This window comes from Lissotriton helveticus, chromosome 2_2, assembly GCF_964261635.1.
Source record: "Lissotriton helveticus chromosome 2_2, aLisHel1.1, whole genome shotgun sequence".
In the NCBI taxonomy this organism is placed as follows: domain Eukaryota; kingdom Metazoa; phylum Chordata; class Amphibia; order Caudata; family Salamandridae; genus Lissotriton; species Lissotriton helveticus.
Window position 1 is genome coordinate 213,841,185 of NC_136060.1, and position 16,124 is coordinate 213,857,308.

At 46.1% G+C, this 16,124-nt stretch overlaps 1 pseudogene; it reads left to right on the forward strand.

The window, feature by feature from the left end:
• Window positions 1-548: 548 nt before the first annotated feature.
• Window positions 549-2,382, forward strand: LOC144822024 (18S ribosomal RNA; annotated as a pseudogene).
• Window positions 2,383-16,124: the final 13,742 nt, after the last annotated feature.

The window sequence follows — 16,124 nt, forward strand, 5'->3', positions numbered from 1 at the left end:
TTTTCACTAGGGAGAGGACAAATCAGATCCCCTTGAGGTCTGGCTATTCTGAAGCAGGGGCACGAGGTCCTGGGCCCACCTGTCAGACCCCCAGTGGATCAGGTTCACCCCTGCCTCTCAGCCCTTCCTGAAGGGCCTTTCTTCTAATACTGCCTTCGCCAGGAGTGGGCAGGGATGTGAAGCCGGCATTCCCACACATGGTGGCCTGCCAGGGGAGAGCCTGGCCAGCACTGAGTACTCAGATCGGTTGCGCATGCTTGGTCCAGTTAGGGTTTGACTGCTTGGCCAGCCTCTGCTGTTTTTTTAAGCAAAGCGCTTCCACCCAGTCGAGGACTGTTGGACTCAAGGGCCTGCCCCGCTTCAACCATAACATTTTCCACGGCGGCACAAAATTACCTTTCCGTTGGGTATCGCTGCTGCCACCTCTCCCTTCAGTGGAGTCGGACGGGCCTGATGGTGGAGGGTGGGCTTTCCCAGCAGTTTCCAGAGGGTTGCAAAGGTCAGTCGGGGAAACACACCCAATGACCTGATCCAGCAGATGGGGCTGTCAAGTTGATCCTGCCACTAGCATATGCTTGTATCAAAGATTAAGCCACGCAAGTGTAAGTACACATCGGCCAGAACAGTGAAACTGTGAATGGCTCATTAAATCAGTTAGGGCTCCTTTGATCGCTCCAACTCTTACTTGGATAACTTCAGTAATTCTAGAGCTAATACATGCTGTTGAGCGGTGACCTCCCGGGATGCATGCATTTATTAGACCAAGACGAATCTGGGCTCACCCAGCCATTTTGGTGACTCTAGATAAAGTAAGGTTGATCGCACATCTGAGTGACTGTCATGATACATTCAGATGTCTATCCTCTCAACTTTCAATGGTACTTTCTGTGCATGCCATGGTGACCATGGGTAACGATTCAGAGAGGGAGCCTGAGAAACGGCAACCATATCCAGGGAATGAAGTAGATGTGTAAGTTGTCCAGTTTTGAAAATAACAATGCAGGACTCTTTCAAGGCCCTGTAATTGAAATGAGTACACTATAAATTGTTTAACAAGGCTCTATTGGATGGCAAGTCTAGTGCCAGCAGCCATGGTAATTCCAGCTCCAATAGTGTATATTAAAGTTGCTGCAATTAAAAAGCTTGTAGTTGGAACATGATATCAAGCTAGCTGTCTGCCGCAAGGTGAGCTACTGCCTAACTCAGCCCCTACCTCTTGGTGCCCCCTTAATGCTCTGACTGAGTGTCCTGGGGATCCGAACTGTTTACTTTGAAAAAATGTGAGTGTTCAAAGCAGGCCCGTCGCCTGAATACTTCAGTGAGGAATGATGAAATAAGACAGACTCCGGTTTTATTTTGTTGGAGTTTGGAACTGGGGCCATGATTAAGAGGGATGGTTGGGGGCATTTGTATTGATTTGATTTGATTTTGATTTTGGATTTGTAGAGCGCGTAGCTACCCAAGGGTGTCCCAGCGCTGTTGTATCAGCATGAAATGCTCCTGGGGGAATTATTATTGTGCAGCTAGAGGTGAAATCTTTGGACCGGCGTAAGACGAACCAAAGCAAAAGCATTTGCCAAGAATGTTTTCAATAATGAAGAACGAAAGTCGTAGGTTTAAAGACGATCAGATACCTTTGTGGTTTCGGTACTGATCTGGCAGCATTATTACCTCGCCAATCAACTTCTGGGAAGCCACAGTCTTTGGGTTCCAGGGGTAGAATGATTGCAAATCTGAAACTTGAAGGAATTGGCAGAAGGGCACCAACAGGAGTGGAATTTGACTCAACACGAGAAACCTTGCAGAGCCTGAACACAGAAAGGATTGACAGATTGATAGTTCTTTCTCAATTCTGTGGGTGTTGGTGTATGGCCGTGCTTAGTTGGTGGAGAGATTTGTCTGGTTCATTCTGATAATGAACTAGACTCCTTCATGCTAAATAGTTACGCGACCAAAAGTTGTCGGCATCCAACTTCTTAGAGGGACAAGTTGCATTCAGCAACATGAGATCGAGCAATACCAGGTCTGTGATGCACTTAGATGTCAGGGACTGCACATGCGCTACACTGAACAGGTGAGTGTGTGTTTACCCTTTGCTGACAGGTGTGGGTCACCCGCTGAACCCCATTCATGATAGGGATTGGGGATTGCAATTCTTTCCCATAAACAAGGAATTCCCAGTGCGGGTCATAGGCTTGCATTGATTAAATCCCTGCTATTTGTACATACTGCCCGTTGCTGCTACCGATTGGATGGTTTAGTGAGGTGAGCCCAGCTGGTATCGGCCCTGGCAGAGCACCCAGAAGACAATCAAACTTGACTATCTGGGGAAGTAAACTTTTTAAGAAGGTTTCCGTAGATGAACCTGCAGAAGGATCATTAACGGTGGAGCACCCAGAGAGATGGATGGCACCAGCCAGAAACCTTAGGCTGCCTCCCAGACAGAACATGCTCAACGTAATCACAGGGTCTGGCCCTGTCCTACCGCGCCCTGGCTGTTGGAGCAGTCCGCAGCTGCTGGGGCATATGGGTGATGACCGGGCACTGCAATCAAAAGCAAATGTTCTACTTTCCAGCATTCCAACACTTTTACCAATTAAAATAGTATGTCACATATGTTAGTGGACATATTGTACCGGATAGCAACCAGTTAAAACAATGACCAAGTCAAGTCAAGATAGTAGCAATATAATTTTCTCATGGTTATAGATTTCGCCTTTTACTATCACTTGTATCAGGTGTATTCAGAAAGGGGGGCTGCCATTTTACAGGAGACATGAGGGAAAACAGAGTGTCAAAACTGCTGTCATTGGATGGTGCTGCCTGAAATATCCATCACTTAAGTATTTGGAAAAATTGGGTGTTTGACACATCAATTGAAGCATAGATTGTTTGACTGCCCTGTGGAAGCAGAATGTCACATTTATCGCTTGTCTGCTATCCTGTATGTCAAAATGATGCACTAAAAAATTCAAATTTGTTCTCATTTATCAAAGGGGATGGGTGTAACATTGAGTCTTTGGTCTCCCACAGGGCAGAAAGACTGTTTGGCCTGGAAGTATTGGAGGCGGCACAAAGTCAGAAAAAGCTATCCCTCTAACCCAATCCTTTTTATGTATTGCCTTTCATGGGATCTTGTAGCCTTTCTTCCTCCCTGGTGTGGGGCTGAATATCCAATCTACTCCCAGCACAGAAAGAGGGGCCAAGGGGCAGCCAAATGCTTAAGCATAAATAATAATTGCTTGCATTTCTGGAATCTCATATCCCAGACATTGGGGCAGATTTACAAGCCCCTTGAGCCACCAGTGGATCACTTTGCATGACACACCGGTGGAGCAGCCTTCTAAGTGATATTTACAAGAACAATTAAAGTCACCCTATGTGACATAACCTGTCCTTTTTTAATGCATGCTGCATTCTACAGCATACATTGGAAGAGGAAATCACCTCAATTGATTGTTTGAAAAACATTTCCCCATGACGCATGCATCCTTACACCATGGTGCAAGGGTGCCTGAGTCGGCCGATCACAGTTCAGCGACTCCATCGCCGACTTCGTCAGCACACACGCCCTCGCCTCCATGGACTACATCCTCCTCGGGGACCTGAACTTCCACCTCGAGAACAATGACGACACCGACTCCACCACCCTGATCGACAACCTAGCCAACCTCGGACTCAGACAACTCGTCACAACACCCACCCAATTCACCGCTCACACGCTTGACCCCATCTTCTCCGCAAGCACCCATGTCTCCTTCAACCATACCACCGAACTCCACTGGACCGACCACCGCTGCATCCACTTCACCTTCAAGAATCCCACCACGCATCACCGCACCCAACAGATCCCTCACTGCTGCTGGAGCAAAGTCACCAAAGACCAGCTAACCACCACCCTCGCCCAGAGCCCACCCGCCGTCCATACAGACCAGTGGATCAACTACTGCGCCAACACCCTCGCCCCGATCAAGAAACCCTTCAACAATCATACCAACAAGAAAGCCAGCTGGTTTACTGAAGACCTTCGGCCTCCAAGCAAACCTACCGAAAGCTGGAGAAGATCTGTCTCCGTGAACGAACACCGGACAGCCACGCCGCCCACAAGAATGCCACCCGCAGACACCGTCACCTCATCAGATCCGCCAAAAGGGCCTCCTTCAAAGACTGCCTAGACAATAACGTGCACAACAGCAAAGAGCCCTTCAACATCGTGAAGGAACTCTCCAACCGCAGCTCCAACACCAACGACGTCACACCCTCGCAAGACCTGTGCGACTCGCTGGCCACCGTCTTCCACCGCAAGATCACAGACATCCACAACAGTTTCAACGCCACGACCGCCCCGACAACCACTGAGACCTCCGCCCCCACGACCACCATCCGCACCAACCGCCTGCTCTACTGGACCAACATCAACTACGATGATACCATCAAGATCATGAACACCATCCACTCCGGATCTCCGTCAGATCCATGCCCACACCACATCATCAACAAGGCCAGCACACCCAACGAACCCCATCTCCAAAAGTCATCAACACCTCCTTTGAAACAGCAACCTTCCCGGAGAGCTGGAAGCACGCCGAGATCAACGCCTTACTCAAGAAACCCAAGGCGGACCCCAAGGACCTCAAGAACTTCCGGCCCATCTCCCTGCTTCCGTTCCCAGCAAAGGTCATCGAGAAGACCGTCAACGAACACCCGCTACCTCTAGGAGAACAACATCCTGGACCCTTCCCAGTCCGGGTTCCGCTGCAACTACAGCACCGAGACTCCCTCATCGCCGCCACTGATGACATAAGTCCCTGCTGGACAACGGAAAACGGCGGCCCTCATCCTCCTGGACCTGTCAGCCGCCTTTGACATGGTCTGTCACCACACACTATGAACACGCCTCCACAATGCTGGGATCCAAGAGAAGGCCCTGGACTGGACCACCTCCTTCCTCTCCGGCAGAACACAGAGCGTCCGCCTTCCCCCCTTCCACTCCGAAGCCTCCAAGATCATCTGTGGCGTACCCCAGGGCTCATCCCTCAGCCCAACCCTGTTTAACATCTACATGGCACCGCTCACCCAAGTCGCCCATCGGCACGACCTCAACATCCTCTCCTACACCGATGACACCCAGCTGATACTCTCCCTCACCAAGGACCCCCACACCGCCAAAACCAACCTTCACAAAGGAATGAAGGCCGTTGCTGAATGGATGAGGAACAGCCGACTGAAGCTGAACTCTGAGAAGACGGAGGTCCTCATCCTCGGATCCAACCCTTCGGCCTGGGAAGACTCCTGGTGGCCGACCGCCCGGGAAGCGCTCCAACACCCACCGACCACGCATGCAACCTAGGGGTCATCCTCGACTCCACCCTCTCCATGACTAAACAGGTCAATGCCGTCTCCTCCTCCTGCTTCAACACCCTCCTCATGCTCCATATGATCTACAAGTGGATCCCCACTGAAACAAGAAGAACAGTCACCCAGGCCCTTGTCAGCAGCAGGTTGGACTATGGAAACGCCCTCTACGCAAAAGCCTCGGCCAAACTCCTGAGACGGCTCCAACGCATCCAGAACGCCTCTGCACGCCTGATCCTCGACATCCCCCGCCGCAGCCACATCACACCCCACCTGAGAGACCTGCACTGGCTCCCGGTCAACAGGAGGATAACCTTCAAGCTCCTCTCCCACGCTCACAAGGCACTCCACAACACCGGACCAATGTACCTCAACAGGCGACTCAGCTTCTACACCCCCACCCGCCAGTTCCCCTTCGCCGACCTCGCCTTCGCTACGGTCCCCCGCTTCCGAAGAGCAACCTCAGGTAGCAGATCGTTCTCCCACCTCGCCGCCAAGACCTGGAACACCCTCCCCATCCACCTACGGCAGACCCAAGACCTGCTGACCTTCAGAAAACCCCTCAAGACCTGGCTTTTCGAGCAGTAGCAGCATTCCCCACCCCAGCCCCTTGAGACCCTTACGGGTGAGTAGTGCGCTTTACAAATGATATGATTGATTGAATGATTGATTGAACAACGAGGGTTTGGACTCAAAATCAGTAAGGCTGAGCTCCAACTAACCAAAGAACAGCAAAATGTCAATACTGATGAACACTTTTCCTTTCATATGTACCACATTGAAGTAAAACAATGTGACCACAAGACCTTTTGTCTCTGTTTGAATCAATCAAAGTTTATTTATCTACATAGTCATTTCTATGGATTATTGAAAATCATTAAAATTCATCATTATACAAAAATTTTCAGAAAACCACATGTCAACATATATCCACAACTTTTTTCACACTGCTTCAATTTTTTGCAGCTCTACAATCTTAACACACTCATTCCAGCAGGCTCACTACCATACTCACTAGAACATACAGACACTCTACAGATAACACAAACAATTTTAAACACAAGACCAAAGGTGAATTAGTTTCAAAAACACAATATGCTATGCTATGGGCACTTATAATGCGCGCAGCTGCTCCAGCAAAGGAGCGTCCTGGCGCAAGACAAGGTAGAACACAACACCGCTAAGAGCAAAGACGGGAAAGAGGAACAGCTACGGGGCGAAAATTAAAATAGAAAAGTTTTAATGGCCTTACGAAACAACAGGAGGTCCTCCAACAAACGGATCTCTACCGGAAGGGAGTTCCAGATGGCCGCAGCTCTCACTCGAAAAGATCGGCCCCCAGCTCGGCAAAGCTTGAACCGGGGGACCACAGCGAGAGCCTGGCCCAAGGATCTGAGAGAGCGTGTCGGAACATAAAAAGATAGGAGGTTGGTGAGGATCTGGGGGGCAGAACCTTTCAGGATTTTGAAGGCCAGACACAGGACCTTGAAATGGATTCTCATCTTGACCGGCAGCCAGTGCAAGGATCGTAAGGTGTTAGAGACGGGACAAAACCTGGGCAGGCCAACTATCGCTCTGGCTGCAGCATTTTGGACGCGCTGCAAGCGGGTGATTTCTGCCTGGTTGGCCCCCACCAGGAGAAAGCTGGCATAGTCAAGCCGGGACATCACCGTCACCTGAATCACCAGCTGCCTGGTCGGGGCATCAAAGAATTTGAGAACAGGTCTTAGGCCCCGAAGAACACCAAAGCAGCAGGCCGCAGTTCTCTTTGTGTGGCCAGCAAAGTTGAGGATACGGTCCAGCCAGACTCCCAGGTTTCTGAGTTCAGACACCGGAGTCGGAGACGGCCCCAGTTCAGAAGGCCACCACCTGTCCCCCCAGAGATCCGCTCTCTTACGACAATCATGATTTCAGTCTACTTTGCGTTAAGTTGGAGACAGTTGGCAGTCATCCAACTGGCCACTGCCCGCAGTCCACTCTGAAACCTAGGGGCATCCCGCTCCGCATCCCCACTGATAGTAACCGCTAGCTGAGTATCGTCGGCATATGAGACCATAGTCATGCCCCACTGCTTGACGACCTCAGCCAGCGGTCTCACGTATAGATTGAATAACGTGGGACTCAGCGAGGATTGAAAACAATTTGCACAGATGTAAACACTCAATTAGTGACAAACAGGTCGACGCGTTTCGAACACCCAAACGGCAATAGCGGGATACTCCTCAGAATCGACAAGCTGCAAAAAAGAAACAAAACTCTATAATTTTTTTAACCAGAATGGCCCCTCTCATCTGTCCTACCACCAAGGAAGACCACAAGCTTACCTCAATTTCATAACTAGATCAGCCGATCTATGTTTCTGCTGGCAACATAATTCTTTCTCTGTAACAACAACATGGCACCCCATAAGTAAAAACAAAAATATCTGAACTTGTTATTATTTTGATGGAGCAGACCCTAAAGGTTTCTTACTTTTAAGGCAGTCGTGGACCGCTTTCATGTATAGCCTGCCCAGGTCGTATCAGGCTGGAGAATCCTCCCTGTAATAAGAAATGGAAGCTAAATGTGTGCGTACTACCGAGTGAAATTGCGAACATTAAAAAGGACCTGAACATACTTTTGAATTGCAGGCTGGTGGTGGAACACCGCTTATAGTCTTCGTTTTATCCTTTCTAAAACGGAGAGACGAAAGGACCCTTAGTCATGCCTTAAATCTTGCAACAGGGCAGTGCTTACTTCTCAACGTGCGGAGTCTGCAGTTTATTTGCCGTTTCTCCGTCGATCCTCAAAACATACATTTTTGGCTAGGGCACTTGAACCACTTGGTCCTCCTTAGTGTTTTGAATTTTCTTGGCACCACGGGTGTTCGCTTCCGGATTAGCCCTGAAGCGGAAGTGCTTTTACAATGTTGGCGAGGCGCTAAGCGTCCTGAATCCTGGGAAATAAAGTCCATATCATTTCTTATCAATGAGCTAATTCAGTGAGCAATTTTGTAACCACGTAGTTCTTTAGCTTCTTAAATAAGAGAACTATTTACTGTTTGTGCTTCTCTCAATCGTTCAAATGACCAAGCCACATTACATTAGCTGAGACTGCAAGGATTCGCATTATGTCGCACAGGTTTATAATGGTATCGAAAAGTGCCCAGTCCAAAACTATCATCTTTCGTATTACTAATGTCTCTGCGGGTGTGGTCTAGTTGCTGTGTTGTGTACATTCAGTCGGGATGCATCATGATAGCGCTCCCTGAGGGTGGCATGTGTTGCCGCATGGATTTGTCTGGACTGTTTTTATAGTAAGAACATATTATTAACCCAACTTATAGATCTCTGATATTTCGTTTAGTTCATCAACTGCTGATTCGAATTTTACAATCAGCATTGCCTCTCTTTGAGTCAGTTTTAATTCTAAATCACCGCCTCTCATATCTTGTTCTACTTTAGAAATGACCGTCAATTGAAGGACCTTCTCTGAATGTGCATTTAGTTTCCAGTGATTTACCAAGGGTGCTGTCTAGGTGAACTTAATTTTCATTTAGATGACTAGGACAACACGGATACTAAAATGTTATTGGATAGCCTTGACAGTTTTGTTCCTGGGATGTGTCAAAATCAAAGACAAAACAGGCGCAGGGTTGGAGAGGCACCAGAAAAGCAAAGCAATGTGTTGGTTCCTTGCTTCCAGAAGAGGTGATGCAGCGGTTCCTTACTGCCAGGGGAGGTGACGTGGTGGATTCTTACTGCAGGGCAGGGGAAATGATGCATTAGTTCCTTACTGTCAGGAGAGGTGATGAGTCAATTCCTTACAGTTAGGGGAGGTGATGCTTCAATCTCTGTCTCGGTTCCTTACGCTCCCTGTTCATATGGCATCAGTGAAACAGGCACTGTGCTAATTTCACAGGTATGAATCAGGTGATGCATTTATTTCTTCAGCCGCAGAGCAGGGCCTTTGTCGAAGTCAGAGCGTGCACCATGGACGTCAGTGACACCATGCTCGGGATTCGGGTTGAAGTGAACTTTCAGCTGCACATCAGGAGCTGGGAGTCGATGTGTGGATTTTATTCTTAGGTTACCAGATTCTAGTTACAAGGGTCCAGGAACTGGATTTGACACTACTCGGCAAGTCACGGCTCTCAGCAGAAGAGCCTAGGTATTGGTTGGTGAAGTTGTTGATGGCCTGAGACTTTGTAACAGAAGGAAAGCACACAAGCCCTTGGAGACTCCTGGAAAGCAGGATGTGGAAAGCAAGCTCAAGTCCTTTCACTCTCAGGACAGAAGCAGCAGGCCAACACAACAAAGCAACAAGAAGAGTATCAGTTCCACCTACAGCATCCAGCCCTTTTTTCTGGCAGAATGTCCTCTTAATCCAGAAGACTTCTGAAGTTATAATGTCACAGCTTCAGTATTTATACCAATGTCTGCCTTTGAAGAAGGCAAACTTCAAAGGACAGTCTTTGTATTGCGCAAGTCCTGGCCTTTCCCTGACCTGGCTCCAGACACACTACGGGCAGGTGGAGACAGCTTTGTGCGAGGACAGATACAGTCATATCCAGGAGTCAGTGACAACTCTCCCTACCTCTCTAGCTCAAGAAGTCTGGTCATCGGCCATCAGGATTTGCAGGGCACACTTCAGCTGACTTTGTGTGACTGTCTAGAGTGAAGGGACAAACAACCCAACTCTCACTCTCCCTCAGACGTGGATTGCACAGGCAGGCACAGGCACAAAATGGTAAAGCAAGAAAATGCCCAGTTTCTAAACACGCAAATAACCAACTTCACTAAAAGAGATATTTTTAAATTGTGAGTTCGGGGATCTGAAACTCCAACTCTATCTCTATCAGATTGGATGTTACACTTGTAAGAGGTTACAAGGCAGCTCAAATGATAACCTATGGGAGAGTTAGTGCTTGTAATAGTGAAATATTTAATTAGCAGTATTTTACTATCAGGACATGTAAAACACACAAGCACATGTCCTACCTTTTAAATACAGTGCACACTGCCCATGGGGCACCTTTGGCCTATCTTAGGGGTGCCTTACATGGTATAGAGTCAAAAAATAGAGTTTTTAATATCGATATGCATTAATATCGATTACAAAATATAAAATAGACACAATACCGACTGGACAGAATATAGACTACAAAAATATCGAACAGGATAGCATTAATATCGAATAAAAAAATATAGAATGGAGATAATATCGAATGGACAGAATATAGACTACAAAAATATAGAATGGACAGAATATAGACTACAAAAATATCGAATTTGAGGTAAGTAAGTTAATATCAATTTTTAAAGTGTTTGTTTATGTTAGTATATGTTTGAAAAGCGTATATTTATTATATTATGTATATTAATAAATTATTTTTATGGTATTTAATTTTTGCGTAATATAATTCTGTAGCGGGTTGTGGGTTTATAGGGGAATAGGGTGGGAAGTAATTTAATTATAATTAATTAAATATGTTAATTTATTTATTGGTAATTAATTAAAATATAATTGGTAATTAATTTTAATTAATTGATTAATTGATAATTATGTTAATTTTAGTAAGTTATTTTCTGTAGCGGGTTGTGGGTTTATAGGGGAATAGGGTGGGGAGTAATTTAATTATAATTAATTAAATATGTTAATTTATTTATTGGTGTTTATTTTTAATTAATTGTTAATTAATTATTAATTAGTAATTAATTAAAATATAATTGGCAATTAATTTTAATTAATTGATTAATTGATAAATATGTTAATTTTAGCAATTTATTTTCTGTAGCAGGTTGTGGGTTTATAGGGGAATAGGATGGGAAGTAATTTAATTATAAATATTTAAATATGTTAATTTATCTATTTGTATTTATTTTGAATTAATTGTTAATTAATTATTAATTGGTAATTCATTAAAATATAATGGGTAATTAATTTGAATTAGTTTATTAATTGATAATTATGTTACTTGTATTTATTTATTTTCTGTAGTGGGTTGTGGGTTTATAGGGGAATAGGGTGGGGAGTAATTTAATTGTAAGTCATTCTATTTTTTAAATCTAATTGTTAATTATTTTTTAATTGTTTATTAATTTATTGTTAAATAATTTGTATTAGTAGGTCAATATTTTTATTAATTAATTTTTATTTGTATTTTTAATTGATTAATTAATATATTATATAAAAGTGTTAATTAGTTTAATTAAATTGTAATTGTTATTAATATTTATTTTATTTATATTTATATATGAAGTATTTACTTTCCCTACTGTTGCACTCTCTGGAGTGGGAATAGTAATTTTTACCCCTACGCTATCCAACACTTCCCTACTGTTGCACTCTCTGGAGTGGGAATAGTACTTTTTACCCCTACACTATCCAACCCTTTCCCTACTGTTCCACTTTCTGGAGTGGGAATAGTAATTTTTACCCCTACGCTATCCAGCGCTTTCCCTACTGTTGCACTCTCTGGAGTTGGAATAGTAATTTTTACCCCTACGCTATCCAGCGTTTTCCCTACTGTTGCACTCTCTGGAGTTGGAATAATAATTTTTACCCCTACGCTATCCAACGCTTTCCCTACTGTTGCACTCTCTGGAGTTGGAATAGTAATTTATGCCCCTACGCTATCCAACGCTTTCCCAACTGTTGCACTCTCTGGAGTGGGAATAGTAATTTTTACCCCTACGCTATCCAACGCTTTCCCTACTGTTGCCCTCTCTGGAGTGGGAATAGTCATTTTTACCTCTACGCTATCCAGCGCTTCTTTCCCTACTGTGGCACTCTCTGGAGTGGGAATAGTATTTTTTACCCCTACACTATCCAACCCTTTCCCTACTGTTGCACTCACTGGAGTGGTAATAGTAAATGTTACACTTTCCGCTATCCTACGGTAACAATATTTTACATTTTTTATTAAAATTACGTATATATATATATATATATATATATATATATATATATATATATATATATATATATATATATTACCTACTGGCGGTCGCCAGTAGGTATATATAGTTAGGATTTTTTCTCTATGGGATTTTTGAAAATTCTATGTCTAGTAACTTTGGCGTTTGTGGATGGAAGTGGCTGAAATTTTCAGGAAAATGGAACATTTTGTTTCTGAGCAGCCCCTGAAAATTTGGGGGGGGGTTCGTCAAAGGGGGGCCGAGAAAAAAGGGGGGTCCCAAAACGTGTTTTTAACATTGAGTTTTCCATAGGGCGGTTGGCCTCACTTTTAGCCCGAACGGCTGAATGGATTTGCACGAAACTTGGCAAAATTGTAGGGACTGATAGCCCGATGTGCCTTTGCTAGGTCTCAATATATGTGCTCCAGCGGATTTTGAGAAATTAACGTTCAAAAAAAGATATATATCTGTAACAGCGGACCAGGCAGCGCTCCGGTTCGCGGACTTTACGCGTTACGGAGCTTTGTGAAGCGAAGCTGATTGGTTCTCCGGCGTCTGTAAACATTCCAAACAGTCCGTAGCGGCCGCCATCTTGTCTCTCGGTAGGATCGATAGACAAGAGGAGGCCAAAGCGAAGGGGCAAATGACCATAAGGGGGCATAGTAGATCCTCCCTGACCCTCTAGGTTTGATGTGGAGGTTTTAAAAGGGCCCCGCGGGGCAAAAAATAAATAAATAATAATAATCGAACAGCTGAATGGATTTGCACGAAACTTGGCAAAATTGTAGGGACTGGTAGCCCGATGTGCCTTTGCTAGGTCTCAATATATGTGCTCCAGTGGATTTTGAGAAATTAACGTTCAAAAAAAGATATATATCTGTAACAGCGCTCCGCTTCGCGTACTTTTCGCGTAACGGAGCTTTGCGAAGCTGATTGGTTCTCCGGCGTCTTTAAACATTCCAAACAGTCCGTAGCGGCCGCCATCTTGTCTCTTGGTAGGATCGAGAGACAAGAGGAGGCCAAAAACGAAGGGGCAAATGACCATAAGGGGGCATAGTAGATCCTCCCTGACCCCCTAGGTTTGATGTGGAGGTTTTAAAAGGGCCCCGCGGGGCAAAAAAAAAAAATAATAATAATAATCGAACGGCTGAATGGATTTGCACGAAACTTGGCAAAATTGTAGGGACTGGTAGCTCGATGTGCCTTTGCTAGGTCTCAATATATGTGCTTCAGTGGATTTTGAGAAATTAACGTTCAAAAAAAGATATATATCTGTAACAGCGCTCCGCTTCGCGGAGATAAAATTATCTCTGTATTACCTAGCTGTTGCTAACACCAGTTAGCGACCGCTAGTAGGAGATAGTGACCATCTTGGGCCCCACTTTGCATGTCAGTGATATTTATCACTAATGACATGCAAAGTGGGCATGCCAAGATGTTAGCGACTGGAAACAGTCGCTAACATCGCTATCTCCTATTACCAACTTTTGGAGATATTCGCGCTAAGCACGAATATCTCCAAAAGCTACCACCTGCCCTGAGCAGTTCTTAGCCATGTTATCCAATGGGAGGTGGATAACATGGCTAAGAGCATTAGCTATCGGTGAGTTTTCAGCGATATTAATGCATTGCGGTCGTTTTTTATGGCATTTGCGATAAACCTTGATAATAGCAAGGTTTATCTGCGATAATTTCTGACGATGCTTAGCGGTAAAAAATTTGTTGCTAAGCATCGTTAGAGATAAATATCGCTTAACTTTGGTAATATGCCCCAACGTCTGTTAACATTCGATTCGAAGGAAATCAGGAAGTGTTGAAAAACATTGTCTGCGCCATCTTGCCTTTTTTCAAATGCCACACTTTTGTTGTGCACGGCAGCCATTTTAGATGCCTTGACCAGACCCACTCTCTGCACGCTGTCGATTCGTAGCATGGCTCCCCACCCTCGCAAGCATCTTCCCCAGGCACTGCTCACCCCCGCTCTCTGTCTTATGCATGGGCAATAAACCTCCCCCCATCTGCGCTGCTCTTCCCTGAGAATCACACTCTGTGCCCGCCCGACACCTCCCTTTCGCCCTATTCACTACCGCACCCTCTGACACTCCTTTTCCTCTGTGTTCAATTGTCCAGGCCGGTCCTAGGCTATCAGCTAGCCCTGCAGATGTAGTTTATGGCCCCAGCTGTAAAGAATCACCCCTCTTCAAAGGAGTTATAGTAGATCAAGGCCCACACTCGATGAGATGCGTCACAGCACACGCGTTCCTACTATCTGAAAACCATCCTGTATTGTGATTGGGGAGGGGACCGAGCCTGAAGCGGAAGATTCCAGGGATGACTCTTTGTACATCAAAGTTTTTACAATTATGTGTCACATTAAAAATATATAGCACTCCAACACAGTAGTAAGATTATAAAACTTTAATAACTTATAAATATATACAACAAAACAAAAACAGTAAAAACATATAAACATTTTTAGGGAAAAACAACGAAGTAGCGGTCGGCTGTGCGAATAGTCCCAACGCAGCACAACGTCCAGATTTCTGGACGGCACCCAGGTGATGTTGCCTGGGTGCCGCACTGATTTCGGCATCCGGCGTGGGGCGTCGCGGGGGGTGGGTCATCAATAGCAAACTGTTGTGCGAATAGTTCCAAGGCAGCAGAACGATGGCACCAAGGTGATGTCCAGTAAGTTGCCGCACTGGTTTTGGTATCCTACAATGCTGCTCCGAAGAACGGCGTGGGGCGCCCCGGGGGGGGGGGAGGAGGCGGCGGGAACGGGCCTCTCCAGGTGGAGTCTCGTCTGTTGTAGTGGGGCGCCCCTTTACCGTTTCAGTTGCCATTCCGTCCGCTTTTGGTCCACTGTGTCAAAAGCCGCAATTCAGCTGAGTTGCGCCCACTCTTGCGGTGCAGCGATAGGCGGCTGCCACAGGACTCTCAAAATGGCGGCAGGCTCTTTTCTTTTTGGGCCTGGTCCACTGAAATGGCCCTGGGACACCTTGCAAATCGGACGCTTGTCTGCTAGGTCTTGGACCCCATTCTCGAAAGCGTCCCCTCCGCCTTGAGGATTCAACAAAAGTTTTTGGGGCCCCCGACTCCTGCAGGCTTCTGGTGGGGAGCGGCTGCCATGATTGCTCGCGGAATGACCACGACGGAGCCACGAGATGGTGGTGCTTTCATGGTGACGCCAGCTTCAGTGTGAAACATCCAGAAACAAGGTGGGGCTTTCATCGTTTGGGAAAAAAAAAAGTTTTCATCCAATGAAAAGTGTTATTTTTAGGTCATATGATCAAGCCTACCATCATTAGGAAACCAAAAGTAAAATGAACCAATGAAAAGTTTTATAAACAAGTCACATGACCTGTTATGCGGCATAGGGTATAAAAAGCGTAGAAAATCCGTTGGCACGTGAGGCGGCGTCAGTAGCGGACCGATGTGCGAATAGGCCGAAGGCAACACAACGCACCAAGATCCGGATGGCACCGAGGTGGTGTCCAGCAAGTTGCAGCACTGGTGTGGCCATCCTACAATGCTGAAAGTCGGCGTGGGGCGCCCCGTTGGCCTCTGAGTTCGCGTCAGTAGCGGACCGATGTGCGAATAGGCCGAAGGCAGCACAACGCGCCAAGATCCGGATGGCACCGAGGTGGTGTCTAGTAAGTTGCCGCACTGGTGTGGCCATCCTACAATGTTGAAAGTCGGCGTGGGGCGCCCCGTTGGCCTGTGAGATGGCGTCAGTAGCGGACCGATGTGCGAATGGGGCCAAAGGCAGCACAACAATATTTTCGGAATAGAAGACACCACAAGGCGCTGAGATGCCAAGATCCGGATGGCACCGAGGTGGTGTCTAGCAAGTTGTGGCACTGGTGTGGC